Source organism: Heterodontus francisci, chromosome 45, assembly GCF_036365525.1.
Source record: "Heterodontus francisci isolate sHetFra1 chromosome 45, sHetFra1.hap1, whole genome shotgun sequence".
Lineage (NCBI taxonomy): Eukaryota > Metazoa > Chordata > Chondrichthyes > Heterodontiformes > Heterodontidae > Heterodontus > Heterodontus francisci.
Window position 1 is genome coordinate 9,556,597 of NC_090415.1, and position 16,043 is coordinate 9,572,639.

General features: G+C 42.0%; 1 long non-coding RNA gene across 1 annotated transcript in view; it reads right to left on the reverse strand.

Annotated features, from left to right (window-relative positions):
- Positions 1 to 3,425: 3,425 nt before the first annotated feature.
- The window catches only part of LOC137356470 (uncharacterized), a 164,722-nt gene continuing 152,104 nt past the window's right edge, over positions 3,426 to 16,043 (reverse strand). The window contains exon 3 of the long non-coding RNA XR_010971078.1: positions 3,426 to 4,031. This is a non-coding gene — a long non-coding RNA (uncharacterized lncRNA). The remainder of the gene's footprint in view (positions 4,032 to 16,043) is intronic.

Consider the following 16,043-nt stretch of genomic DNA (forward strand, 5'->3'; position numbering starts at 1 on the left):
GACTGTTGTTTTATTCTGACTTGGTTTGATTGCATTAAGCTTTTCTAAATATCCTGCTATTTCTTCCTTCACAATGGACTCCAGCATTTTCCCAATGCCAGATGTTAGACTGACTGGCCTATCGTTTTCTGCTTTTTTTGTCTCCCTCCCTTCGTGAACAAGGGCATCACATTAATGGTTTTCCAATCTGCTAGGACCCTCCTGGAATCCACTGAGATCTGGAATATTTTGACCAATGTTTCCATTACCTCTGCAGCCACTTGGTTTAAAACTCTTGGATGTAGGCCATCAGGTCCTGGCGACTTGTCTGTCTTTAGTCCCATTAGTTTATCAAGTACTTTGTCCCTCGTTATAGAGGCAGTTACAAGATCTTTCTTCCTATTCGGCCCTTGATTATCTGATATCTGTGGGACGTTTATAGTGTCCTCCACTGTGAAGACAGATGCAAAATATTGGTTTAAATTATCTGCCATTTCCCAATTCCAAGTCCCACACTCTCTTTAGCTATTCTCTTTTTCTATACCCATAGAAGCTCTCGCTGTTTGTTTTTATATTTATTGCCAATTTACTTTCATAATCAATTTTCTGCCTTTTTATTAGCTTTTTAGTCAACCGCTGCTGGTTCCTAAAAAATAATCCCAAACGTCCGGCCTACCACGAGTCTTTGCCGCTTTGTATGCCTTAGTTTTTGATTGGATACTCTCCTTGACTGAATTTGTTAATCATGGGTGGTTCATCCTTCTCTTTTTGACTGGGATTAATTTTTGCTCACCATTATGAACTATCTGTTTAAATGCCTGCCACTGCTCATCCACTGACTTTCCCCTTACGCTATTTTCCCAGCCTGCTTTAGACAACTCTTTCTTCATACCACTGCAATTGCCTGTTTTAAGTTGAGGACACTGGTTTGAGATCAGAGTTGCTCGCCCTCAAACTGAATTTGAAATTCGACAATGTTGTGATCACTACACACCAGAGGATCCTGAACTATGATATCTCTTATTAATACTACCTCAATATACATTGCTAGATCTAAAATAGCCTGGTGCCAATGCTGCATGAATTGGATCCCATTACTCCCACTCCAATCTTTGAGCTACGTGTTTACCTCTCCAATCTTATTCATCCTATGCCAATTTGCACATGGCTCAGGTCGTAATTCGGAGAGTATTACCTTTGTGGTTCTGCTGTTTAATTTAACCCCAAGCTGTTCCTTGTACCTCAGCAGAACCTCTTTTGGCGTTGGTATCTGTGTGGACCACAACAACTGGATCCTTCCCATCCCACTCCAAGTTCCTCCACAGTCCAGAAGAGATGTCCTTAATCTTGGCACCAGATAGACAGCACAGCCTTCAGGACTCCCTGTCTTTGCTGCAGAGAACGGTATCTATTCCCCAAACTATGCTATCCCCTATTACTAAACCCCCACTTGAATGGCACTCTGAACCACGGTGCTGTGATCAGTTTGCTCATCCTCCCTGCAGCCTGTGCCCTCGTCCACATGTGGAGCAACAACCTCATACCTCATGGATAAGGGCTAAGGATAAGGATAATGATATGACTGTGGACCACATTCTGTACCTTTCAGTCTCTGATCCAGTGTGTGAATTTAGGCTTCATTCAGAATTTGACTGAATTTGTTTGGAATTCATTCCTTATGTGTTTGGCTCTCGGGGAGTATGGAAGTGCAGGCAAAATTCTGTATCTGCCAGTATCTGTCCTGTGCACACATGTTGGACTCATTCGATATATATAAGTTACTGATACTGTGTTTTTATATGTGATTCATTCTCAATCTCTGAGGCTCTGGTTCTGTTTGAGTGTAGGATTCATTCTGCATCTATGTGTCTATGTGCTGTATGTGAGTGTGGGGTCTTGCTGTATTCATAGAAACATAGAAAATAGGAGCAGGAGTAGGGCATTAGGACCTGTGGGCGAGCTCCGCCATTCAAATAGGGATCATGGCTGTTTGTCTAATTCAGTGCACTGTTTCCACATTTGCCCCATATCAGTTGATCCCTTTGGCATGAAGAAATATATCTATTTCCTTCTTGAATATATCTAATAACTTGGCCTCCACTGCCTTTTGTGGTAGAGAATTCCACAGGTTCACCACCCTCTGAGGGAAGAAATTTCTCCTCAACTCAGTTCTAAATGGCATACCCCATCTCCTGAGACTGTGACCCCTGGTTCTGGACTCCCCAGCCATCGGGAACATCCTCCCTGCATCCAGCATGATTAGTCCTGTTAGAATTTTATAGGTTTCTATGAGATCCCCTCTCATTCTTCTGAACTCAAGTGAATATAGGCCTACTCGACCCAATCTCTCCTCAAATGTCAATCCTGCCATCCCAGAAAACAAGGTGAGAACAACCTTCCGAAGACAAAGAGACCAAAACTGCACACAATACTCCAGATGAGTCTCACCAAGGCCCTGTATAACTGAAGTAAAACATCCTTGCTCAAATCCTCTTGCAATGAAGGCCAACATACCATTCGCCTTCCAAATTGCTTGCTGCACCCGAATGCTTACTTTCACCCAGGTCTCGTTGCACATCCCCCTTTCCCAATCTATCACCATTCAGATAATAATTTGCTTTTCTGTTTTGAAAACCAAAGTGTATAACCTCACTTTTATCTACTTTATATTTCATCTGCCACGCATTTGCCTACTCACCTACCTTATCTAGATCACATTGGGGGCCTCTTTGCATCCTCCTCACAGCTCACAATCCCACCCAAACCCCACCCCCAGCTCTGTGTCATCTGCAAACCTAGAAATGTTACATTTACTTCCCTCACACAAGTCATTAAGATATATTGTGATAGATCCCTGCAGTACCCCACTGGACCCTGCCTGCCACCCAGAAAAAGACCCATTTATTCCTACTCTGTTTCCTGCCTGTCAACTAATTCCCAATCCCTGCCAGTATATTGCCCCCAATCCCATGTGCTTTAATTTTGCACACTAACCTCTGATGTGGGACCTTGACAAAAGCCTTCTGAAAATCCAGATGCACTACATCCACTAGTTCTCCATTATCGAGTCTGCTAGTTACATCCTCAAAAAACTCCAGTGGATTTGTTAAGCATGACTTCTCTTTCGTAAAACTATCACATCCTTTATAATAGACTCCAGCATTTTCCCCACCACTGATGTAAGATTCATTGGTCTGTAGTTCCCTGTGTTTTCTCTCCCTCCTTGTTTTAAATAGTGGGGTTACATTTGCCACCCTCCAATCTGTATGAACTGCTCCAGAGTCTACAGAATTTTGGAATATTCAGAACTTAATATGTATCTCAGGCATTGTGTTGGCAACTCTTTCTTTGACACCTGAACGTATCAATATGTGTTTACTTGTGTTTGTTTTAAAATATGGATTAACAATATTTTATTGCTGTAAGTTTTATTCAATTCGTGTTTGTGAGTTGCAGCTTGGTATTCAATTTGTATCTCTGCAAATGCAATTGTGAATGAAAATCTTTCAATTGGGAGCATGATCTGATATGTAATGTCAAATTCCATCAGTTTGTAGTAAATGAATTAATCCTGTATGTTTTTGTCTGACCCTTAGCGACATGTTTACACTGGTGTGTAATTTGTAGCTCAGTTTATATTGTGGGGTACGTTATTGGGATTCATTCTGTAGCTTTCAATCAGGTACATTTTGTCTGTTCTGTTTAAGATTTGGTATTTGAATTGTAGCCAAGGCGTCACAGTGTATTGAAATCAGATAATGTGTGTGTTTTTGGACTGTGATTGATGTATCTATCAGTCAGCTGGAGTGAAATAGAAACAACTCCTATCTTGACTGCTCTGTTTGACTATTGGATTGATAAGGTGTCTCTCAACCTCGGGATCAGTGTGGGTCTGACTACTTCTTTTCTTTGTTAAAGTGGAAATGATGACCTGACTATGTCACTGTGCTGTGTGACTGATACTGTACGTACTGTGTATTGGAACGAGCTTGAGGTACTTTTTGATCTTTTGATGAGTCAAGACTTCAGTTCTGCTTCCTGCAAGTGTTTGCCTGGTGGAAAAAAAAAGGTAACTCTTTTACATGAATAACAGGTGAGTGAGAAGACAGAAAAGTAATCAATGTAATATTTTCAATAATAATCATTCTGAGCAATCACAAAAGGAAAGTTCACACATAAGCAGTGTCAGTGTCTGAGTCCACTGCAGTACTGCAGCACTCTGCTTCTGTTTCCCAGGTAATTGGAGCAGTTTTACAGCAATTTTGTGACATTCAGAAACAACCCATGCCCCGCAGTGCTCAAAGACACTGATGACCCAATGGAGAAGCGACATTTGCGCAAGCCAGAGTTCTATTTCCATGTTCAATGGACAAGAAGTTAGAACTGTTTAAAAAAAGTGCCCTTAATCTCCTCACCTGATCCCTGCAATAGACAGTCTTTGGAAAACTGCCGTGTCTTTATTATTCAGCCATTTTTTTCCCCTGCCATTCACTATCCAATAACAGCTGTACAGAACGAAGAACATTCATTACAGTTTGGAGAGAGAAATCAGCAATGATTTTCAATAGGGAGTTCATCATGTTCTGTCTCTATCTCCCCCTGTCCAGACACTGTCCGAGAAAGACCTCTCCCTTTCCCCTGGTTCACTCCATGTTCCGGGACCAGTTCCTGCTTCACAGTGCATATTACAAGCAGTCCCCCAGTCCCGCTGAATTAGCAGAAGTAGACCATTCAGCCCCTCGAGCTTGCTCCGCTATTCAATTTGTTCATGGCTGATCAGTTTCTGCCTCAAATTCCACACTCCTATCTACTCCCAATAATGTGTGATTCCCTTGCCCAACAAGAATCTCTCTACTCCGCCTTAAAAATATTCAGTGACCCCGCCTCCACCACCTTCTGAGGCAGAGAATTCCAGTCACATAAGCCTCAGAGAAAAAAAAACTCCTCATCTCTGTCTTAAAATGACAACCCCTAACTCTAAAGCAGTGACCCCGAGTTCTGAACTCATCCACTACAGGAAACATCCTTTCCGCATGCACCTCGTCAAGACCATTCAGGATCTTATATACTTCAATCAAGTCTCCCCTCACTCTTCTAAACTCCAGTGAAAAAAAAAACACTGTCCAAACTTTCCTGATCAGACAACTCACTCATTCCAGGTATCAATCTAGTAAACCTCCTCTGAACCACCTCCAACACATTTATTTCCTTCCTTAAATATGGAGACCAAAACTGCACACAGTATTCGAGATGTGGTCACACCAATGCCCTGTATAACTGAAGCAGAACATTGTTACATTTATTTTTAATTCCTCTCGAAATAAAGGAGAGCATTCCCTTTGTCTTCTTCATGACTTGCTGTATCTGCATACTAACTTTTCGTGACTCATGCACCAGAACAACTGGATCCCTCTGCACTTCGGAATTATGTAGTCATTCTCCGTTTAAGTAAAACTCTGCTTTTTTAATCTTCCCGAAAAAGTGAACAACTTGACATTTTTTCACATTATACTTCATCTGCCAGATTTCTGCCCACTCACTCAACCATCTATGTCAGTCTGCAACCTCCTTCTGTCCTCTTCACAACATACTTTCCTACCTATCTGTGTGTCATCTGCAAATTGAGCTGCCATGCTATTGCTCCCCTCATCTAAGTCATGGATATAAATTGTAAAAAGTTGGAGGCCCAGCACAGACCCCTGCGTTACTCCACTCGTCACATCTGCCCAATCAGAAGGGGACCCATTTCTGCATACTCTCTGTTTTATGCCAGCCAGCCAATCTTCTATCCATGCAAATAATTTACCCACTACACCATGAACTCCTGCTTTGCACAATAACCTTTCATGTGACACCTTGTCAAAGGCCTTCTTGAAAACCAAATACTGTATGTCAATGGGCTCCCCTTTATCCCCAGTGCATTTTCCTCCTTGAAAGAACTCTAATACTTTGATTAACCATGATTTCCCTTTCACATAGCCATGCTGAACATTTCCAATGACCTTGTGTTCTTCTAAAGGCCCAGCTATAGCCTCCTTAATGATCAATTCTAACGCCTTCCCTGAATCAGGGGTCAAGCTAATTGGCCTATAGTTACCCAATTTCTGCCTCCCCACCTTCTTGAATAGAAGGGATATATTTGCTACTTTCCAGTCTGATGGAACCTTTCTAGAATCTAGCGAACTTTGAAAAATTAACAACAACGAATTGACTATTTCAGCAGCCATAACTTTAAGGACCCGAGGATGAAGCCCATCAGGACCCAGAGACTTGTCAGCCAGCAGCTCCATCAGTTTATTCAGTACCACTTCCCTGGTGATTGTAACTTCACCAAGTTCCTCTCTTCCTTCCACCTCCTGATTTACTGCTATTACTGAAATATTTTGTGTATCCTCCAGTGAAGACAGAAGCCAAATAATTGTTCATTTCAACCACCATTTCTTTATTATCTACTATTAGCTCCCCATTCTCATTCTCTCGATGACCAACACTCACTTTACTTACACTTTTCCTTTTTAAATACCTGTAGAATCTCTTGCTATCCGTTTTTACATTTCCAGCTAATTTGCTGTCATAATCTAATTTATTTTCTCCTGATTAACCTTTTAGTTATTCACTGCCGTTCATTATATTCTGACCAATCATCTGACCTGCCACTCGTCTTTACACAATTATATGCTTTTTCCTTAAGGTTGAGGTTATCCTTAACTTCTTTAGTTAACAATGGATGGTGGGTCCTCCCCTTGGAATTTTACTTTACTGTAGGTATATGGTTAATTTGAGTATTCTGAAATATCCCCTTAAATGTCTGCTACTGCTTCTCTTTAGATCTATCTCCTAGCCTCGTAACCCAGTTCAATTCAGCTAGCTCAGTTCAATTCAGCTAGCTCAGTTCAATTCAGCTAGCTCAGCTTTCATGCTCACATAGTTGTCCTTATTTAAGTTTAAAATATTAGTCTTAGACCCACTCCTCTCACTTTCAAACTGGATGCAAACTTCAATCATATTGTGGTTGCTGCTACCTAGAGGTGCCTTAACTCTGAGGTCATTATTTAATTCAGTCGAATTACACAATACCAAATCTAATATAACCTGCTCGCTGGATGGTTCTAGAATGTAAGGCTCTAAGAAACTATCTCAAAAGCATTCTATGCACTCCTCATCCAGGCTACTATTACCAATCTGATTTTCTTTCCAGTTTATATGTTGATTAAAATCCCCATTATTATTTCCATCCCTTTATCACAAGCACCCAATATTTCTTCTTGTCTACTTCATCCTACACTGTCATTATTGCTCGGTGGCCTGTACACAACTCCCACTAGTGACTTCTTTCCCTGAATATTCCTCATCGTCACCCAAACCGATTCTACATCCTGATCTCCTGAAGCAAGGTCATCTCTTAATATTATACCAATGCCATCCTTGATTAACAGTGAAACCCCTCCTCCTTTACCTCGCTTCCCATTCTTATTGAATGTTATATACCGCTCAATATTGAGGAACCAATCCTTGTTATCTTGCAGCCATGTCTCTGTAATGGCTATTATATCATATTTCTTTACTTCACCGTGTGCTATCTGTTCCTCGACCTTGTTATGAATGCTATGTGCATTCACATACAGAGCCTTATCTTTTTAACATCTAGTGTTGACTGTTGGTGTGTTCTTCGGTTTTTTCTCTCTGAGCCTTCCCACCATTCACTGGTCTTCATTTCCCATATTACTATTCTGCTCTCTTGCCTTGACGCTACCCCTTGATTTGTTACATCTACCCAAGCTTGATCCCTCTAACCCTTTGTTTTGTTCAAAGCCCTCTCTACTTCCCTAGTTATGCAGTTTGCTAGAACACTGGTCACAGCACGTTTCAGGTGCAGACCATCAAAATGGCACAGCCCCCATTTTCCCCAGTAATGATGCCAGTGCCCCACGAACTGACTCCCACTTCTCCCACACCAGTCTGTGGGGGTCTAAGTTTCACTGTATATCTCTCAATTCCCTAGTCTACAATTTAACTCTCTCAGTTTCTGACTTTGAGTATATCTGTACCTGTTTTATGTGAGAACCGTCTTATTCTGTAACATTCAGCTTTTCGTGTGTCTCTGTGTCTGGCTTGTACTTTGTCCCCATCAGTTTAGAATATGTGAGTGTGGATTTGACTGTTAATATTCCATTCTTGGGAATATGAGTGGGGGTTTACACTTCATCTTTGAGTGTCTTGGGCAATTTAAGGTTTAAGCTGTGCCCTTAAATTTCTAATGTGTAGCTGTGGTTTTTATCCTGTCACTATCACTATCTGTTATAAGAGTAAAGGGTACATTCTGGTTTTTGATTGTGGATTTTTCACCACATCTCTACATTGTCTCGGATGTGAATGTGATTTTTAATCTGTACATGCCAGTTTCTGACATATGGCTCTGAGGTTGAATTTGTACATGTCATTCTCTGGTATGTGACTGCCAATTTTATTCTGAACCTCTCAGTTTCCTTTACCTGTGTGCGAGTTTTAGTCGGTATCTGTCCGTATCCAGTATATGAATCTTCTTCCTTATGCGTATGTTTTGCTCTGTATTTGTCAGTGTCTGAAGTGCCAATTGTTAGGTTTTCTTTGTACCTGTCAATCTCTGTTATGCATCACAGACTTTCCCTCTCTAACTGTAAATTTCTTGCAATTCACTATGGATTTCACTCTGTGTCTGTCAGTCTCTGGTAGTTAAGTGTGGCTTTTATATTTCAACTCCTAATTTCTGATATGTGATTGGAGATTTTAATCTGTACCTTTTGGTTTCCAGTGTGCGAGTCTGTGTTTCAATCTGTATCTGCCAGTTTCTCATATGTGAGGATGACATTGATTCTGTACCTGTTACTTTCTGAAATGTGTGAAGGTTTTAATCTCAGAGATACAGCACCAAAACAAGCTCACAAGTCCACGCCAACCATCAACCACCCATATAAACTAATACTACATTAATCCCAATCTCCCTCACACATCACCTCCATTCTCCCACCACCTACCTTCACGTGGAGCTTTTTTTTTACAATGGCCAATTTACCTATTAACCGACAAGTCTTTGGCAGGAGGGAGAAAACCAGAGCACGCGGAGCAGACCCACACAGTCACAGGGAGAACCTGCAAACTCCACACAGGCAGTACCCAGAACTGGCAGTACACTGAACTGAACCTAGGTTGCTAGAATTATGAAGGGCTCTGTGGTACTAACCACTGTGCCACTGTCAGTGTCTGGGAGCTGAATGTGGGTTTATTCTGGATCTTTCAATCTTTGGAATTTGAGTACGTGTTTTACCCTATACCTTTCAGCTTCTGTTAAGTGAATATGGGATTACATCTGTACCTGCCCGTTGATAGTAAATTAATATCTGTTTTAGTCTGTCCCTGGCAGTTTATGGAAAATTTAAGGTGGTTTATTTCTCTACCTGCCAGATTCTGATATGTGACTGTTGTTTTATTCTGTACCTGTTATTTTCTATGAAATGCTTCTGTTTTCTGATCTGTACCTGTCAGTTGCTGTTACTTGAGTGAGTTTTACTTTACACCAGTTGATTTCTGGCATATGAGTATCAGTTTTAAGTTGTACCTGTGAAGTTAAGGTATGACAGTGTGGGTTTATTCTGTATCTTCCAAACTCTAGTGTGTGATATGGGTTTTTTCTCTGAATCTGTCGATTTCTGGTCTGTAAGTTTGCGTTTTAATCTGCATCTCACAGTTCCTGAATGGTGTATGTGTGCACAATTCCTTTTTCTGCAGCTATTAATGTCTGCTACGTGAGTATGTGTAATGTGTGAAGACCAAGGCAAAATATTAGTATAAATTATTTGCCATTTCCCTGTTCCCCATTATCAGCTCTCCACTCACATCCTCCAAGGTTCCCACACTCACTTTAGCTACTCTCGTTCTTTTTATATAACCGGAGAAGATCTCACTGTTCATTTATATATTTCTGGCCAATTTAGAGTCACAGAGTCGTATAGTGTAGAAACAGGCCCTTCAGCCCACCGCGTCCATGTCGACCATAATACCTATCTATACTAATCCCACACGCCTGCATTAATTCCATATCCCTCTATGCTTTGCTCATTCAAGTACCTGTCCAGATGCCTCTTAAATGTCGCTACTGTTCCTGCCTCCACCACCTCCTCAGGCAGCTCATTCCAGATATCCAGTATCCTTTGTGTGAAAAATTTACCCCTTTGATCCCCTTCAAACTTCCTCCCTTTCACCTTAAATCTATGTCCTCTAGTTTTAGTCACCCCTACCATGGGAAACAGACTCTGGCTATCTACCCTATCTCATAAATATATATACGTCTATCATGTCCCCTCTCAGCCTCCTTTGCTCCAGGGAAAGCAGACACTGCCTTTCCAATCTCTCTTCATAACTCAAGCCCTCCAAACCAGGCAACATTCTTGTGAATCTTTTCTGCACCATCTCTAGCTTAATCACATCTTTCCTGTAGTGCGGTGACCAGAACTACACACAGTACTCCAAATGCGGCCTAATTTACTGGCAGAATCAATTTTCCCTCTCTTTATGAGCTTTTTAGTCGTCTGCTGCTGATTCTTAAAATATTCCCAATCCCCTGGCCAGCCACTAGTTTTTGCCTCTTTGTATGCCTTAGTTTTTGATTGGATATTCTCCTTGGCAGCATTTGTTAACCACAGATGGTTCATCCTTCTCTTTTTGACTGGGATAAATTTTTGCTCAGCATTATGAAATATCTGTTTAAATGCCTGCCACTGCTCATCCACTGACCTTCCCCTTAGTCCATTTACCCAGCCCGCTTTGGACAACTCTTTCTTCATACCACAGCAATTGCCATTGTTTAAGTTGAGGATACTGGTTTGAGACCCGAGTTGCTCGCCCTCAAACTGAATTTGAAATTCTACCATGTTGTGATCACTACCCCATAGAGGATCCTTAACTACAATATCTCTTGTTAATCCTATCACATTACACATTACTAGATCCATAATAGCTGTTTCCTGGGTCGGTTCTCCAATGAATTGATCCAAGTAACAGTCCTTGATACACTCTACAAATTCATCTTCTGTGTTACCTCTGCCAATCTGATTTGTCCAGTCAATATGCAGATTAAAATCACTCATGACAATTCTACCGCCCTTCTTACATGGCTCCATTATTCCACAATTTATACTTTGCCCTACAGTAAAACAACTCTTCGGGAGCCTCTAGACAACTCCCCATCGTGACTTCTTCCCTTTGCTATTCCTTATTTCCACCCAAACTGATTCCACATCATGATCTATTACATCTATTTCACTACTCACCACCGCACTGATACCATCCTTTATTAACAAAGCTACCCCACCTCCTTTTCCTTTTAGCCTATTTTTCCAGAGCATTGTATACTCTTGAATATTGAGTTTCCAGTCTTAGTCACCCTGCAACTACGTCTCCGCAATAGCTATCAAGTCACATTCATTTATTTCTATTTGTGCCGCCAACTGATCTATCTTGTTACAAATGCTGTGTGCATTCAGACAAAGAGGCTTTGACTTTTTATCATTATTATTCATTCTGGTTCTAATTTCTGCTGAACTCTGCTACTTATCTTAGCTGCACCTTCCTGTCATTCTTTGATTACCGTTTGCCTCTTCACTATTTTGCACCTCAGTTCTGTCGTTTCTTTTTGATTTTTAAACTTCCCTTCAATTGAACACCCCCTCCCCCCACCCCACACTAATAAATTTAAAGTCCTATCTACAACCCGAGTTATATGATTCGCCAGGACATTGGTCCCAGCATGGTCCAAATGAAGCCTGTCCCAGTGGAACAGCTCTCTCCTTCCCCAGTAATGGTGCCAGTGCCCCAGGAATTGGAACCCGTTTCTCCCACACCAATCTTTGAGCCATACGTTTACCTCTATAATCTGATTTACCCTACGCCAATTTGAACATTGCTCTGGTAGCATTCTGGAGAGCATTACCTTTCTGGTTCTGCTTTTTAATTTAGCCCCGAGCTGCTCATTGGCCCTGTGCAGAACCGGATTCCTTGTCCTACCAAGGTGGACCAAGACAGCTGGATCCTTCCCCTCCCACTCCAAGTTACTCTCCAGTCAAGAAGAGATGTCATTAATCTTGGCACCAGGTCGGCAACACAGCCTTTGGGACTCCCTGTTATTGATGCAGAGAATGGAATCTATTCCCCTAAATCTGCAATCCCCTGTTACTAATCCCCCCACTTGAATAGCGCTCTGAACCACACTGCTGTGGTCAGTTTGCTCATCCTCCCCTACAGCCTGTGCTAATGATATGTATATGAATGTGGGCCACATTCTGGACTTTCAGTCTCTGATCCTGTGTGTGAATGTCGGGTTTATTGTGAATTTGACAGTCTCTGGTACTGAATGTGTGTTTGGAATGTATTCCTTATGTGTCTGTCTATGGGGGAGTATGTAAGTGTGGGAGACATTCTGTATCTGCCAGTATCTCTACTGTGCACACAGGATAGACACATTCAATATATGTAAGTTACTGATACTGTGTCTGTATATGTAATTCATTCCTGATCTATGAGGCTCTGGCACCCTGTTTGACTGTAGGATTCACTCTGCATCTATGTGGCTATCTGCTGTATGTGAGTTGAGATCCTGTTGTATTCAGGACTTAATATGTATCTCAGGCATTGTGTTGGCAACGCTTTGTTTAACACGTTAATGTATCAATATGTGTTCACTTGTGTTTAATTTAAAATATGGATTAACTATATTTTATTGCTGTAGGTTTTATTCAATTCTTGTTTGTGAGTTGCAGCTTGGTATCCAATTTGTAGCTCTGGAAAAGCAATTATGAATGACGATCTTTCAATTTTAGAGCATGACCTTATATGTAATGTCAAATTCCATCAGTTTGTAGAGAATGAATTAATCCTGTGAATTTTGTCTGACCCTTAGTGACATGTTTGGACTGGTGTGTAACTTGTATCTCAGTTTATATTGTGGGGTACGTTATTGGGATTCATTCTGTAGCTTTCATTCAGATACATTTGTTCAGTTCTACTTAAGATTTGGTAATTGAATTTTAACCAAGGCAACACAATGTATTTAAATCTGATAATGTGTGTTTTTGGACTGTGATTGATATATCTACCAGTCAGCTGGAGTGAAATAGAAACGACTACTATCTCTCATGCTCTGATGATTGAATTGATAATGTGTCTCTTGGGATCAGTGTGGGTCTGACTACTTCATTTGTTTGTTACAGTGGAAATGACGACCTGACCATGTCACTGTGCTTTGTGACTGATACTGTACCTACTGAGTATTGGAACGAGCTGGATGCACGTTTCCTTCTGTCGAGGAATCACGACTTTCATTCTGGTTCCTTCAAGTGTTTGCCTGCAGGAAAAGAAAGGCAACTCTTATACTTGAATAACAGCTGAGTGAGAAGACAGAAAAGTGATCAAAGTAATCTTTTCAATAATAATCATTCTGAACAATCACAAAAGGAAAGTCAACAGCATAAGCAGTGTCAGTGTCTGAGTCCACTGCAGTACTGCAGAACTCAGCTTCTACTTGCCAGATATTTTATTTATTTTTTTATTTAGAGCTACAGCACTGAAACAGGCCCTTCGCCCACCGAGTCTGTGCCGACCATCAACCATCCACTTATACTAATCCTGCACTAATCCAATATTCCTACCACATCCTCACCTGTCCCTATATTTCCCTACAACCTACCTATACGAGGGGCAATTTGGAGCGGTTTTATAACAATTTTGTGACATTCAGAAACACCCCAAGCCCCGCACTGCTCCATGAATTGGAATACCCGATCGAGTAGTGACATTTGCGTAATCCAGATTTCTATTTCCATGTCCCATTGTTCAACGGACAACAAGTCAGCACTGTTTAAAAAAGTGTCTTTAATCTTCTCACCGGGTCCCTTCAAATCTGTCGCATCTTTATTGTTCAGCCATTTTTTTCTGCTGTTCACTATCTATTAACAATAAATAGTGAGATACTGGATCTGAACCAGGAACATTCATTACTGAAGAAGGGTCACTGACCTGAAGCGTTAACTCTGCTTCTCTCTCCAAAGATGCAGCCAGACCTGCTGAGTTTAATTTAGTTTAGCTTAGAGATACAGCACTGACACAGGCCCTTCAGCCCACCGAGTCTGTGCCGACCATCAACCACCCATTTATACTACACTAATCCCATACTCCTACCACATCCCCAACTGTGCCAATATTTCCCTACCACCTACCTAAACTAGGGGCAATTTATAATGGCTAATTTGCCTACCAACCTGCAAGTCTTTTGGCTTGTGGGAGGAAACCGGAGCACCCGGAGAAAACCCACGCAGACACAGGAAGAACTTGCAAACTCCACACAGACAGTACCCTGAATTGAACCCGGGAAGCTGGAACTGTGAGGCTGCGGTGCTAACCACTGCGCCACATTTCTTGTTTTTATTTCAGATTTCCAGCATCCGCAGTATTTTGCTTTTTATTATAACATTCATTACTGTTTGGAGAGAGAAATCAGCAATGATTTTCAACAGTGAGTTCATCATATTCTGTCTCTCTCTCCCTGTCCAGACACTGCCTGAGAAAGACCTCTCCCTTCCCACCCCAGCTCACTCCATGTTCCGGGACCAGTTCCTGCTCCACAATGCACATTACAAACTGGCCCCCACTCCCGCTGAATATACCCGGTAATCAATGCTAATCTATCAGCACATCGGCAGACGTGGGCCCAAATCTGTTGTACTGCTGTGAGCAGATACTGTTTGTTCACTTACCCCAGGCTTGTAATGGCTCCATTTGCAGCTGATTTAAACAATCACAGTGAATGGTGCTCAGAGACAGAGCTGGGGGATGGGGTGAGCATGCGCTCTTCTCCGCGTTATGACGTCATATTCGACAGGCCTATATCGCGCGTGAGCAGATCTCTGCAGCGAGAGCGGGAACAGGCGAGAGGAGCCGGGAGATAAAAGGAGCCGAAGCCAGAGACCAGAAGCAGCAGCGGGAGCCGCTCGGTCCTGTTCTGTGGACCTGCTTGACCAGCAAAAGGTGAAGTGTGATGTCACAGGAGAGCTGCTCAGTGATTGGTGGGTATTTCTTTCTTCCATTTGAGCAGTGGGAGTGGTGAGAGTGCGAGCCAGGGGGCAGCCGGGAAGGTAAGTTTCACTGGAAAGTACTTACCTCGTGATTGGGCGGACACAGACACGGGGACTGCTGGGTAAGTGAACTTATATATTCAGGCAGTGGCTAAACCTGAAACACTACACGTGGAGTGTCTCCCACCCATCCTCCTCCTCTAACCAAAAAAAAAGGTCTCTTGTGTGGAGGGTTCGGTCAGGTAAGTTTTTTCCTTTATTTTTTTAAATCTCTTGTCAATTTAGAGTGGAGGGGATGGAAGCTCGGGTAGTTGCATGCTCCTCTTACAGGATGTGGGAGGTAAGGGTCACCACTTGTTTAATATAGGCAGGCATCAAGATCTGCGCAGGCCTGGAGGGCCGAATGGCCTGTTCCTGTGCTGTACTGTTCTTTGTTCTTTGAGGCAGTTCAGAGGAGGTTCACTAGACTGATTCCAGATATGAAAGGTTTGTCTTATGAAGAGAGATTGAGCAGTTTAGGCCTTTGCTCTCTAGTGTTTAGAAGAATGAGGGTAGATCTAATTGAGGGATAGAAGATGATTAAGGGGATTGACAAAGTAGACAGAGAGGATGTTTCCTCATGTGAGGCAATCTAGAATGAGAGGTCTTAGTTTCAGAATAAGGGGGAGCAGATTTAAAACAGAGATGAGGAGACATTACTTCTCTCAAAGGGTCGTGAGACTGTGGAATTCACTACCCCACATTGTGCTGGATGACTGGACGTTGAGTAAAGTTAAGGAGGAGATGGTCAAATTTTCAATTAATAATGGGTTGAATGGTTATGGAGAACGGGCAGGAAAGTGGAGTTGAGGACGAAATGAGATCAGCCATGGTTGTATTGAATGGCGGGGCAGGTTTGAGGGGCTGAATTGCTCCTCCATTTCTCACCATCTCTTGCTCTCTCACTCTCTCCCTCTCACCTAT